Consider the following 12,266-nt stretch of genomic DNA (forward strand, 5'->3'; position numbering starts at 1 on the left):
TTGGTGTCTGCTCAGAGTTAGTGCACGACTTTTGTCGTTTGAGAGCAACCCACCTCCAAAGCATTTGAGAGAGAAATCCTTGCAAGGACAATGCCCAAAACACCCAGAGTCAAAGAGTGTTAGGCATCACTGAAGTCTTTCTGTCCGCGTGATCTGAAGACTTGTTACACTTGAGGACTGTGAATCCTCCAGCCGGTTAGGCGTCACGTTCTGAGCATCCAAGAGTCATTGTGGATTGCCGGTGAACGAAGTCTGTGAAGGTTTGGAAGTCTACCTCGAAGACTTACCAGAGTGATTGGGCGAGGACTGGGTGTCCTTAGCTCAAGGGGAATAAGGTGAAGACACGATCTTCTGAGTTAAATCTCAGCCTCCCTAAACATACGTACAATTGTCACAACAACTGGAACTGGTCTACCAAATCCTTGTCTTCGTCAAGCTTCTGGTTCTATCCTCTACTCTCCTTACTTTACAGTTGTCTTCGTGAAGTCATTGCTTGCTTGTCTAATCTGTTTGACTTCACACTGTGAAGACTATTATCTATTTAGCTTCGTACTATCTATCTTTCTGATCCTGTCTACCTAGATGCAATTAGTCTTCATCCTTCCATTATGTTGTATGTTAGACCTATGCTTGCTTAGTGTAGCTTTCATTCCGCTGCCTACTATTTAAGCTCAGTTTACCAGTTTGTCTTCAAAACCACTCATAAAAATCGCCTATTCATGCCCTCTAGTCGATAACTAGCACTTTCAATTATCATTCATTTCATTATGGATCTTCCTTGTGTTATTGATGTGGCTCACGTTGGTTCATTATCCAAGATGATTGGTTATTCTCTTATGATGCATGAGTAGTTCCCCCTAGGCATGGGAGATGTATGTGAGTGGTAAGATTTATTTGTGCCTGATCTATATGTCATCATTTATGTTTGTAATCTTATGATCTATCTAGTAAGTTGTTATACTGTGGTGCTCTATCTGATTTGTCCAGTTTAAGGGCAAATGCAACATTATCTCAATACCTACACAATTAACACATATTGTTTAGGAAATATGCGACCTCTGACGTGACAGGTGGAGACATCTATGAGGACCGAAGACAGTATGAGATAACGGTGATCCATTAAACTTAATGCCTAGTTCCGGTCTAAGGACCTTAGTTGTGGAGTCGACCACTCCGTGGAAATGGCGAAGAAGGACCCTAGTGATGTCGCTTGAACTACGTCAGTATTTTCCCAAAGAGGAAGGGGTGATGCAACACAACTATGGTAGGCATTTCCCTTAGTTATGACACCAAGGTTACCGAACCAGTAGGAGAACCAAGCAACGCTATGTAAATGTGAAAGTGCTAGTTATCGACTAGAGGGGGTGAATAGGCAATCTCTATGAAAGTCTTCGAAGACACAATGTCTTCGCAGACAGACAACCAAAATGAACCTATATGATATGCAGCGGAAGATAGAGTACACTAGACATGCCGTAGTCAAATAAGCAATACAGTGAAAGCACGAAGACAAATAGCACCTAGGTAGAACATATTGGATTAGGAAGACAGTATGAAGCCGATTATGCAATCAGAGAGATTGTCTTCACACAGTGAAGCCAAACCGGGCAACCAAGCAATGACTTCACAAACCTAAATAGTAAGTAAAGGGAAGTGATAGAACTAGTAGCTTGATGAAGACAAGGATTTGGTAGACCAGTTCCAGTTGCTGTGACAACTGTACGTCTGGTTAGGGAGGCTGAGATTGAACTCAGAAGACCGCGTCTTCACCTTATTCCCCTTGAGCTAAGGACACTTAGTCCTTGCCCAATCACTCTGGTAAGTCTTCAAGGTAGACTTCCAAACCTTCATAGACTCCGTTCACCGGAGATCCACAATGACTCTTGGATCCTCAGAACGTGACACCTAACCGACTAGAGGACACACAGTCCTCAAGTGTAACAAGTCTTCAAATCACGCGGACATAAAGACTTCAATGATGCCTAACACTCTTTCACTCTGGGTGTTTTGGGGTTTGTCCTTGCAAGAATTCTCTCTCTTGAAGGCTTTGGAGGCAGGTTGCTCTCAAACGACAAAAGTCGTGCACTAACTCTGAGCAGCCACCAATTTATGGTGTAGGGGGTGGGCTATTTATAGCCAGGAGGCAACCCGACATGATATGTCCGAAATGACCCTGGATCACTAAGGAACTGACACGTGTCCAACGGGCGGATTCTAGACTCACGCGGTAGCTTGATTTGGGCTACGAACCAAGCTAACTCATCCAACTCTGGATAAGATTTTCTCTAATTGTCTTCACTCGAAGACATATGATTTGGGTTGAGCATCATGTCAGTCTTCTGACTTTGTTCACTTGGACCCCACTTAACAGTATGGTGGTTCCTATGACTCAAGAAAGAAGAAAATGAAACTACGCAAGAAACTATGTATTCGCACTCCATTGTCTTCCTGTGAATGTCTTCACACGTCATTATCTTCAAAATGAATGTCTTCACGAACCACCATTGTCTTCAATATCTTCATACATTTTTAAGGGTCATCTCTAGTAGGTAAACCGAGTCAATGAGGGACTTCTACGTGTGTTATCCTACAATTCTTACAAACACATTAATCCCTCAACCATGTTTGTTGTCAATACTCCAAAACCAACTAGGGGTGGCACTAGATGTGTTGGGGAACGCAATAATTTCAAAAAAAAATCTTACGATCACGCAAGATCTATCTAGGTGAAGCAAAGCAACGAGAGGGGAGAGTGTTGTCTACGTACCCTCGTAGACCAAAAGCGGAAGCGTTATGACAACACGGTTGATGTAGTCGTACGTCTTCACGATCCGACCGATCCTAGCAACGAAGGTACGACACCTCCGCAATTTGCACAAGTTCAGCTCGGTGACGTCCCACGAACTCTAGATCTAGATAAGGTCAAGGGAGAGTTTCGTCATCACGACGGCGTGATGATGGTGATGATGAAGTTATCGATGCAGGGCTTCGCCTAAGCACTACAACGATATGACCGATGTGGAAATCTATGGAGGGGGGCACCACACACGGCTAAACAATCAACTTGTGTGTCTATGGGGTGCCCCCTTCCTCTGTATATAAAGAAGTGGAGGAGGGAAGGGCCGACCCTCTCTATGGCACGCCCAAGGGGGTGAGTCCTACTCCGAGTAGGAGTAGGTTCCCCCCTTCCCTTGTTGGAGTAGGAGAAGAAGGAAGAGGGAGAGGGAGAGAAGGAAATGGGGGCCGACCCCCTTCCCAATTTGGATTGGGCTTGGGGAGGGGGCTCCCCCACCTTAGCCGCCTCCTCCTCTCTTCCACCATGGCCCATTAAGGCCCATTAACTCCCCGGGGGGTTCCGGTAACCTCCCGGTACTCCAAAAAATGCCCGAACCACTCAGAACCTTTCCGGTGTCCAAACGTAGCCTTCCAATATATCAATCTTTATGTATCAACCATTTAGAGACTCCTCGTCATGTCTGTGATCACATCCGGGACTCCGAACAACCTTCGGTACATCAAAACACATAAACTCATAATACCGATAGTCATCGAATGTTAAGCGTGCGAACCCTATGAGTTTGAGAACTATGTAGACATGGTCGAGACTCACTTCCGGTCAATAACCAATAGCGGAACCAGGATGCTCATATTGGTTCCTACATATTCTATGAAGATCTTTATCGGTCAAACCGCATAACAACATACATTGTTCCCTTTGTCATTGGTATGTTACTTGCCCGAGATTCGATCGTCGGTATCTCAATACCCAGTTCAATCTCATTACCGGCAAGTCTCTTTACTTGTTCCATAATACTTCATCCCGTAACTAACTCATTAGTCACATTGCTTGCAAGGCTTATATTGATGAGCATTACCGAGAGGGCCCAGAGATACCTCTCCGAAACACGGAGTGACAAATCCTAGTCTTGATCTATGCCAACCCAACAAACACCTTAAGAGACACCTGTAGAGCACCTTTACAATCACCCATTTACGTTGTGACGTTTGGTAGCACACAAAGTGTTCCTCCGGTATTCAGGAGTTGCATAATCTCATAGTCTGAGGAACATGTACAAGTCATGAAGAAAGCAGTAGCAATGAAACTGTAATATCATAATGCTAAGCTAACAGATGGGTCATGTTCATCACATCATTCTCCTAATGATGCGATCCCGTTTATCAAATAACAACACATGTCTATGGTTAGGAAACATAACCATTTTTGATTAACGAGCTAGTCAAGTAGAGGCATACTAGGGACACTATGTTTTGTCTATGTATTGACACATGTACTAAGTTTCCGGTTAATACAATTATAGCATGAATAATAAACATTTATTATGAAATAAAGAAATAAATAATAACTTTATTATTGCCTCTAGGACATATTTCCTTCAGTCTCCCACTTGCACTAGAGTCAGTAATCTAGTTCACATCACCATGTGATTTAATACCAATAGTTCACATCTATATGTGATTAACACCCATAGTTCACATCGCCATGTGACCAACACCCAAAAGGGTTTACTAGAGTCAATAATCTAGTTCACATTGCTATGTGATTAACACCCAAAGAGTACTAAGGTATGATCATGTTTTCTCATGAGAGAAGTTTAGTCAACGGGTCTGTCACATTCAGAGCCGTATGTATTTTGCAAATATTTTATGTCTACAATGTTCTGCATGGAGCTACTCTAGCTAATTGCTCCCACTTTCAATATGTATCCAGATTTAGACTTAGAGTCATCTGGATCCATGTAAAAGCTTGCATCGACGTAACTCTTTACGACGAACTCTTTATCACCCCCATAACCAAGAAACATTTCCTTAGTCCTCACTAAGAATAATTTTGACCGTTGTCCAGTGATCTACTCTTAGATCACTATTTGTCGTGGATATACCCCACAGTATGACCCGGCCGGAAGTATGACCCAGCCAGACTTGGCATTTCATTGGTAACCCGCCGCAGGATTGGCGACTCACGAGGCTGGCGGCTCACTGGTATGACGACTCACGAGCCTGGCGACTCACTAATGGCCTTGACGGCGGGTCAGATAGAAGACTAGGCCCAAGGCCCAGAAGGCCGGCTCATGTTATGGTGGGCCGGCTTAAGAGGAAAGCGTAGGGAATATTCCCTTACAAAGGAAGCAAGACTAGGACTCCGCTTGTAATAGAGTAATCCTAATCCTACAAGGACTAGTCATGTAACCCGCCCCTTCAACATATATAAGGAGGGGCAGGGCACCCCAAGAGGGAGAGGCAAAAATAATCTCTAAGGCTAGACACAACTAAAGGGGAGCCGGCTCACGCGGCATCTCTCTGATGAGCATAATGAGATCTAGCCACAAACAACATGTTGGGCTATTACTGGATGATGTTTCCCGGGGCTCAAAGCTATCTAAATCCTTGTCTTCTGTGTTGATCCGTCCCGTGTTTCTCATCCCGACCAACCCCTCTCAAGCTACCACATAGATGCATTGGCCTCATGACTAAGTCCTCACACTAGGACATCTGCCGTGACAATTCCACGATAGTTGGCGCCCACTATGGGGCCTGCGCACGGTGGTGTTGAGTTCTTGGAGGGATCTCTCCTATGGATCGAAGAGCTCGCAATTTTCCGGATACAGAAGAACTGTCACCGAGATCGACATTAGCGTTTCTTCCATGCACAATATGCTACAGGAATCCACCGCAGTCATTGGTGAATTTTGCTACGGATTCGACGGTCGGGTCCGATTGTTATTAGGTGGTTGCAACAAAAATTAGTCCAATCCATGGTTGACAGATCAATTCCGAGCAGCTGTTGGATGGGCCCGAGCACCGCTGATATTTTCTACCAAGTGTCGGTGTCAAAACTGGCGGATCTCGGGTAGTGGGTCCCGAACTGTGCATCTAAGGCTAATGGTAATAGGAGACTAGGGACACGATGTTTACCCAGGTTCGGGCCCTCTCGATGGAGGTAATACCCTACTTCCTGCTTGATTGATCTTGATGATATGAGTATTACAAGAGTTGATCTACCACGAGATCGTAGAGGCTAAACCCTAGAAGCTAGCCTACGATTATGATTGTTGTTGTCCTACGGACTAACCCCTCTGGTTTATATAGACACCGGAGGGGGGCTAGGGTTACACAAAGTCGGTTACAGAGAAGGAGATCTATTATACGAATCGCCAAGCTTGCCTTCCACGCAAAGGAGAGTCCCATCCGGACATGGGACGAAGTCTTCAATCTTGCATCTTCATAGTCCAACAGTCCGGCCAAAGTATATAGTCCGGCTTCCGGATACCCCCTTATCCAGGACTCTCTCAGTAGCCCCTGAACCAAGCTTCAATGATAATGAGTCCGGCATGCAGATTGTCTTCGGCATTGCAAGGCGGGTTCCATCTCCGAATACTCCAAAGTAATCCTCGAACACTTAAATCGTGTCCGGCTCTGCAAGACAAAATTCCACATACCACCATAGAGAGAACAATATTTCACAAATCTAATCTGCTGACAACTCTTCAAAGCGTGACATCACACCATGGTCCGGTCATTATTCGAACCATTTTTTATAACCTGCTACCGCACACATTGCGAGGCAGTTTCTTTGGCACGTCTTGTCGAAGCAGAGATCGTGTCCCCCTTATCGCGGGATCCTCATCAATACGGGTATGGGTAACCCAACCGCGCCATCAGTTGTGGCGCTTGGAAAATGAGTAATTTTGACAGGCAAGTGGAGAGGCGCACATTTTTTCACCGCCTTTATAAAGGGATAAGGATCCCCCATTTTCACCCATGCCTTCTTCCTCCTTTGCTCATCCGTTCTTGCACTCTCGAGCCCCAGCGCCCAAGTTGTCACCTTCTCCGTAGGACCATCCGCAGCATGTCCGGAGCGGGAGGCAAGTGGATGGCCTCCTCCGTAATGGAGGAGAACATTACCAAGCTTCGGGAGGCCGTATACCTGGACGAAAACATCGCACACAGGCTTCCAGCGGAGGGACAGATCACCCCCACTGTCGGTGTCAAAACCGGCGGATCTCGGGTAGGGGGTCCCGATCTGTGCGTCTTAGGCTGATGGTAACAGGAAGCAAGGGACACAATGTTTACCCAGGTTCGGGCCCTCTCGATGGAGGTAAAACCCTACTTCCTGCTTGATTAATGTTGAAGATATGAGTAGTACAAGAGTAGATCTACCACGAGATCATAGAGGCTAAACCCTAAGAGTTAGCCTATGATGGTATGATTGTAATTGTGATCGGCCTTCTAAGGACCATCCTCTCCGGTTTATATAGACACCGGAGAGGGCTAGGGTTTACATGGAGTCGGTTAAAAGGAAGGAAACATAATATCCGGATCGCCAAGCTTGTCTTCCATGCAAAGGAGAGTCCCATCCGGACACAGGCCGAAGTCTTGAGTCTTGTATCTTCATGCTTCGATAGTCCGGACGATGTATATAGTCCGGCTGTCCAGATACCCCCTAATCCAGGACTCCCTCAGTAGCCCCTGAACCAGGCTTCAATGATGATGAGTTCGGTGCGCAGTCTTGTCTTCGGCATTGCAAGGCGGGTTCCATCTCCGAATACTCCAATGTACCTGTTACGACGAACAGTGTCCGGCTTCTCATCAATGTTGTACTCCTCGGCTTCAGCGCCTCAATAATGACCATTTCCACGTGTCAAGCAAATGCGAGGAGTCGAGGCATTTTTGCATTTGCCACCCCCAATCCTTCGGGCTAGCCGTCTATTTGAAGAGACGAGGATTCTCAGATCCGAACCTCACTCTTCTCCCTCAAGCAAGCATCCAAAAGAGCACCCTGGAAAAACCATTCCAACATGGCCGGACGTCGCAGCTCTTCTGCTCACTCCTCTTGCCCCAAGCCGGGGAACTGGGAAGAGTGTTTAGTTCCACATAGCCATTTGATAGAGTTACAAACCCAAGTGTTTCTCCCACCAGCGTTCATGGTCCCTGTCCGAGCCGGAATAGCCACCTGTAATGGCGGGGAACAAGCGGAGGGATCTCCAAATCCATCTCCAGAGGAGCATATATGCCTCATCCCGCATCTGCTAAGGGCGTCATGTTTACCATCCACCCGTTTCTTCACGGGCTCCTGGAGTTTTACGGCCTCCAGTTGCACAACCTTAGGCTTGCCTCCATTCTGCATATAGCAGGGTACGTCGCCCTTTGCGAGCTGTTTTTAGGTTGCGAACCTCACTTCGGATTATGGAGGAAACTGTTCTGCCTTGTCCCCCGCACCCAGGGAGAATCCCTATGTCAAGTGGGCGGGGCCGAAGTATGGCGCATTGCCGAGACCGGATACCTGTCCGACACTCCTAAGAAGGCACCAGAAAACTGGCCTTCAGAGTGGTTTTACATTGATGACGTTCCCCTTCCGGATCCAGTCCGGACAGGTCTCCCCAAGTTCAGTAACGCCCTGCCGAGGGCTCGCCTAAGCTGGCGTCCCCGGGGCCCTCAAGAAGAGGATACAAGAGAAATACACTTCCTGATGAGCAGGATAAAGTTACTGGCCAAATCTAGACTGACGATAGTCGAGGTCATGGCAGTATGCATAATGCGGGGAGTGCAACCGCTTCAATATCGGGGGAAACCCATGTGGCACTTCAATGGGGAAGACGACGCCACCCGCTGCGGCCGTAAGGGTCCGGACTCCGCCACTGCTTTGGCAAGGATATTGTCCGATTTATACAAAGGGGAAGAGGGGGAGTTCCTTCGCATTAAACCACGGGACGGATTTTCCATGTACAACCCCCCAGAGTGGGTAAGTCGTCATTCCCCTCCCTGTCTTATTTACTTTAGCATTCTTCTGCTAAGATTACCTGCATCGGTGTCTCCGAGCAGGAACTGAGGAGGGCCATAGAAGGAATCTTCAGCCCCTCCCCGCAGCCAGAGGACCCCGGAAGGGCCCTAGATCTAGGACTCAAAGAAGATCCGGATATCACTGTGGAGCTTGTCAACGGGGTATTTTATCAAGCGAGCTGGGATGGTGCCCCAGTGGCCATTACGACCGACTATCCCGGACTGCTCCCTGTGTCGTGTGTAAGCTGAGCTGAAAACCCTATCCTCCGAAGAGGACTCCCCTCAGGTATTAGGATTTACCCTTGAGGCGTCGGGCTGTTTGCAGAGACGACGGTCGGAGCACGGGGCCGAGCCCCTAGGGACTCGTCGACCACGGGTGTCCGAATCGGGCAGGCTCAAGAGGAAGGCGGTGAGGGCCGACACACCACTGCAGAGGTAAAGTAATAACCTGTCCTGCGATTATAGCATTTGAAATATGACATCGCCCTTTGCGTCTAGCAGTAAGAGGAGCAGCCGGACTATATCCGGGGATCCCGCCAATCATGCCTCCTCTAGCCGGGTTTCAGAACCGGCTTCGAGGGCGGAAGCGGACACGGGGCCCGCGCCACATAATCCTCCTACAGAGGATGCGGATATGTTTTCGGCCACGAACTCCGAAGTGGAGAGCGCCATGAATCACCGGCGCCGGAGGGCCGTGCTTCGGAACAACATCTTTTCCGAAGAGGCCTTTAATGCCTTCAATTCGGCAGCCGCATACGTCCGAGCTACTCAAGGCGGGCTTGCCAAGCGACGAACCAGTATACCAAAGATATACGGGTAAGAAATTTTGATAAGTATGTATAGCAGTAGCCCCCGAGACTTGAAATAGTTGGAACAACTGTTTGAAGGATCAATTTATGCACAAGTTCTTGTAGATAAGAATGAACAATTGGCTCGGGAGCTGGAGGAATGTAAGGTCCAACTGAGGGACGCGGTTGTCAAGTTAGAGGGATCCCAGAAGGCCCCCTCTGGTAACATTTGTCTCAATTGTACTAAAATGCACTAGTTAATAAATGGCTGATATGGCGAATCTAACAGAAGATTCTGCAGATGACCCCGAGGGGAATCCAGGGGGCATGAGTGATGAGGACTCGCATCTCAAAGGACAGCTAAAGGCTGGTGAGCGCATTCTCACGCAAGTTCGGCAGGAGAAGAACAATCTTCAAGATGCCAATGTCCGGCTGGACGTAGAGTTAAAAGACGTCCGTGCCCAGCTGGCGGACTCCGTAAAGGAGAATAAAAGGCTTCGACGCGGCATTTATGGTGAGTGCCTAGACGAACTGTATGATAGTTCGGTGAGGAAGTGTATTGAAAGAATTTTGCTTGTAGGAATGTTAACGGGTCGCCCCGAGGAGGAGATGCCCTCATCTACAGGTGATGTACTGCAAGAACTTTCACAGTTGCACGAGCGAGCTTGGCGGGTGATGCACGGCGTTGCTCAGGCCTTGTGGCCATCAAGCCCCCTGCCAAATGGCACGGGGGAGCTTGTGGACCTGCTTCAAGGAGCCCGACGACGCTTCCGGCTGTGGAAAATATCTTCATGCCGGCAAGGTGCAAGAGAAGCTTGGGCAATGGTGAAGACGCGCTACATGAGGCTGGACTCAAACCATATGGCCGAAGTAGGACCGGCGGGGCCCGATGGGCAAGAAATTCCCGTAAGTCTGGTATATGACCAGGTAGCGTTAGCCACTAAGTATTCTTAATAGGACTGTAAACTAGATAGCCCGTTGGATGGCATAGAGGAGGAATGTAGTCAGTCCAAGTGACTGTGTAGTTTAATGGGCATAAGTAGCCCCTAGCCGGATTAACATCATTTGTCATGGCAGACCTTTTCGCTTTAGCCCCCGGATCCTACAGTCCGGGTTGTGTCCGAATACCCACTCGGTTATACAAAACCGTAGTATGTGTGAAGACCAGGCGTAGGGGTCATAAGTGCTTGAACAGACAAGTACCCAACTAGTTATGTTATATTACATGGATAGTAAGAAACATCTTCCAGGGAGAATAGTTCCGTTAAGGGTTCCTTTCCCTGGGTAGGCATGTGACAAGGCACATGTCCGAACTGCGAACCAAGGCGCAAGATACAAAACTTCTGGGGATTTATGTTATGATAAATGAAGACATCTTTTGTTCACCGACCGAATATTCTCTTAAGGAAACTAGCTTTCAGCTTCACCCAGTCTGAGGTACACATCCGGCTCAACCGGCAGTAACAATCGCAGAGGTGCTCCCCTTATGCCCTAGCCGAATTAACGGGCACGTAGGGCATAAACACAGGAGCCAGGCAACCCAGCTTGGCCACATCTTAAGTCATATTGATGCATATAATGGTGAAGAAAAGGCACACATGGAAAACACATGTGTGATGGGCAAAAAGCCTTTTAGAGTAAGTTATGTTTAGCTTCCGTACAGGAAGCCCCCAGCTATTGCTTACACACATAGTGCGGCCAGAATAATCCGGAAGTCCGCACTGTATTAAATACTTTGTGTGAAGAGAAAAAAGATCGAGAAAGGAAAAGGGAGGGAGCATAATTAAAAAAGGAGGAGGTAAGGAGACGAACACTGAGTTCGGCGCTAGGCGTAGAATCTTCGGAGTCTGGCCGCGTTCCATGGGTTCGGCTCGAATCTGTTATCGGACGCATTACGTAAGCGGTACGCTCCTTCGGTGAGAACTTTGTCGATTATGAAGGGACCTTCCCACTTGGGTTTGAGCTTGTCCTTCTTCTTCTCTGGTAAGCGTAGAACGAGCTCGCCAATATTATAAGTTTTGGCCCGCACTTCTCTGCTTTGGAATCATCGAGCCTGTTGCTGATAGAATGCGGAATGGGCCTTCACGACATCGCGCTCCTCCTCCAGGGCGTCCAAGTTATCCTGCCGATCTAACTCGGCTTCCTTCTCTTCGTACATGCGTACGCGTGGCGAATCATATATTATGTCGCAGGGTAGTACTTCTTCCCTGCCGTACACCATAAAAAATGGTGTATATCCGGTGGTGCGATTCGGCGTGGTCCGCAGCCCCTAGAGTGCGGAGTCGAGCTCCTTGACCCAATGAGTGTCTGACTTTGTCAAGGATCGCGCTAGTCTGGGTTTGATGCCGCTCATGATGAGACCATTTGCCCATTCGACCTAGCCATTTGTTTGAGGATGGTAGATGGAAGCATAGTCGAGCTTAATGCCCATTTTGCTGCACCAAGCTTTCACTTCATTGGCTGTAAAAGTTGAGCCATTATCGGTGATGATGCTGTGGGGGACACCGTATTGGTGTACGACCCCGGATATAAAGTCTATTACTGGTCCGGATTCGGCCGTTTTCACTGGTTTGGCTTCTATCCATTTGGTGTCTACCATGACCAATAAGTATTTTTTCTTGTGGCTTCCCCCTTTAAGGGGTCCAACCATATCCAGCCCCCAGACCGCGAAGGGCTAAG

The sequence above is a fragment of the Triticum aestivum genome, chromosome 4B (assembly GCF_018294505.1).
Source record: "Triticum aestivum cultivar Chinese Spring chromosome 4B, IWGSC CS RefSeq v2.1, whole genome shotgun sequence".
NCBI classification, from domain to species: domain Eukaryota; kingdom Viridiplantae; phylum Streptophyta; class Magnoliopsida; order Poales; family Poaceae; genus Triticum; species Triticum aestivum.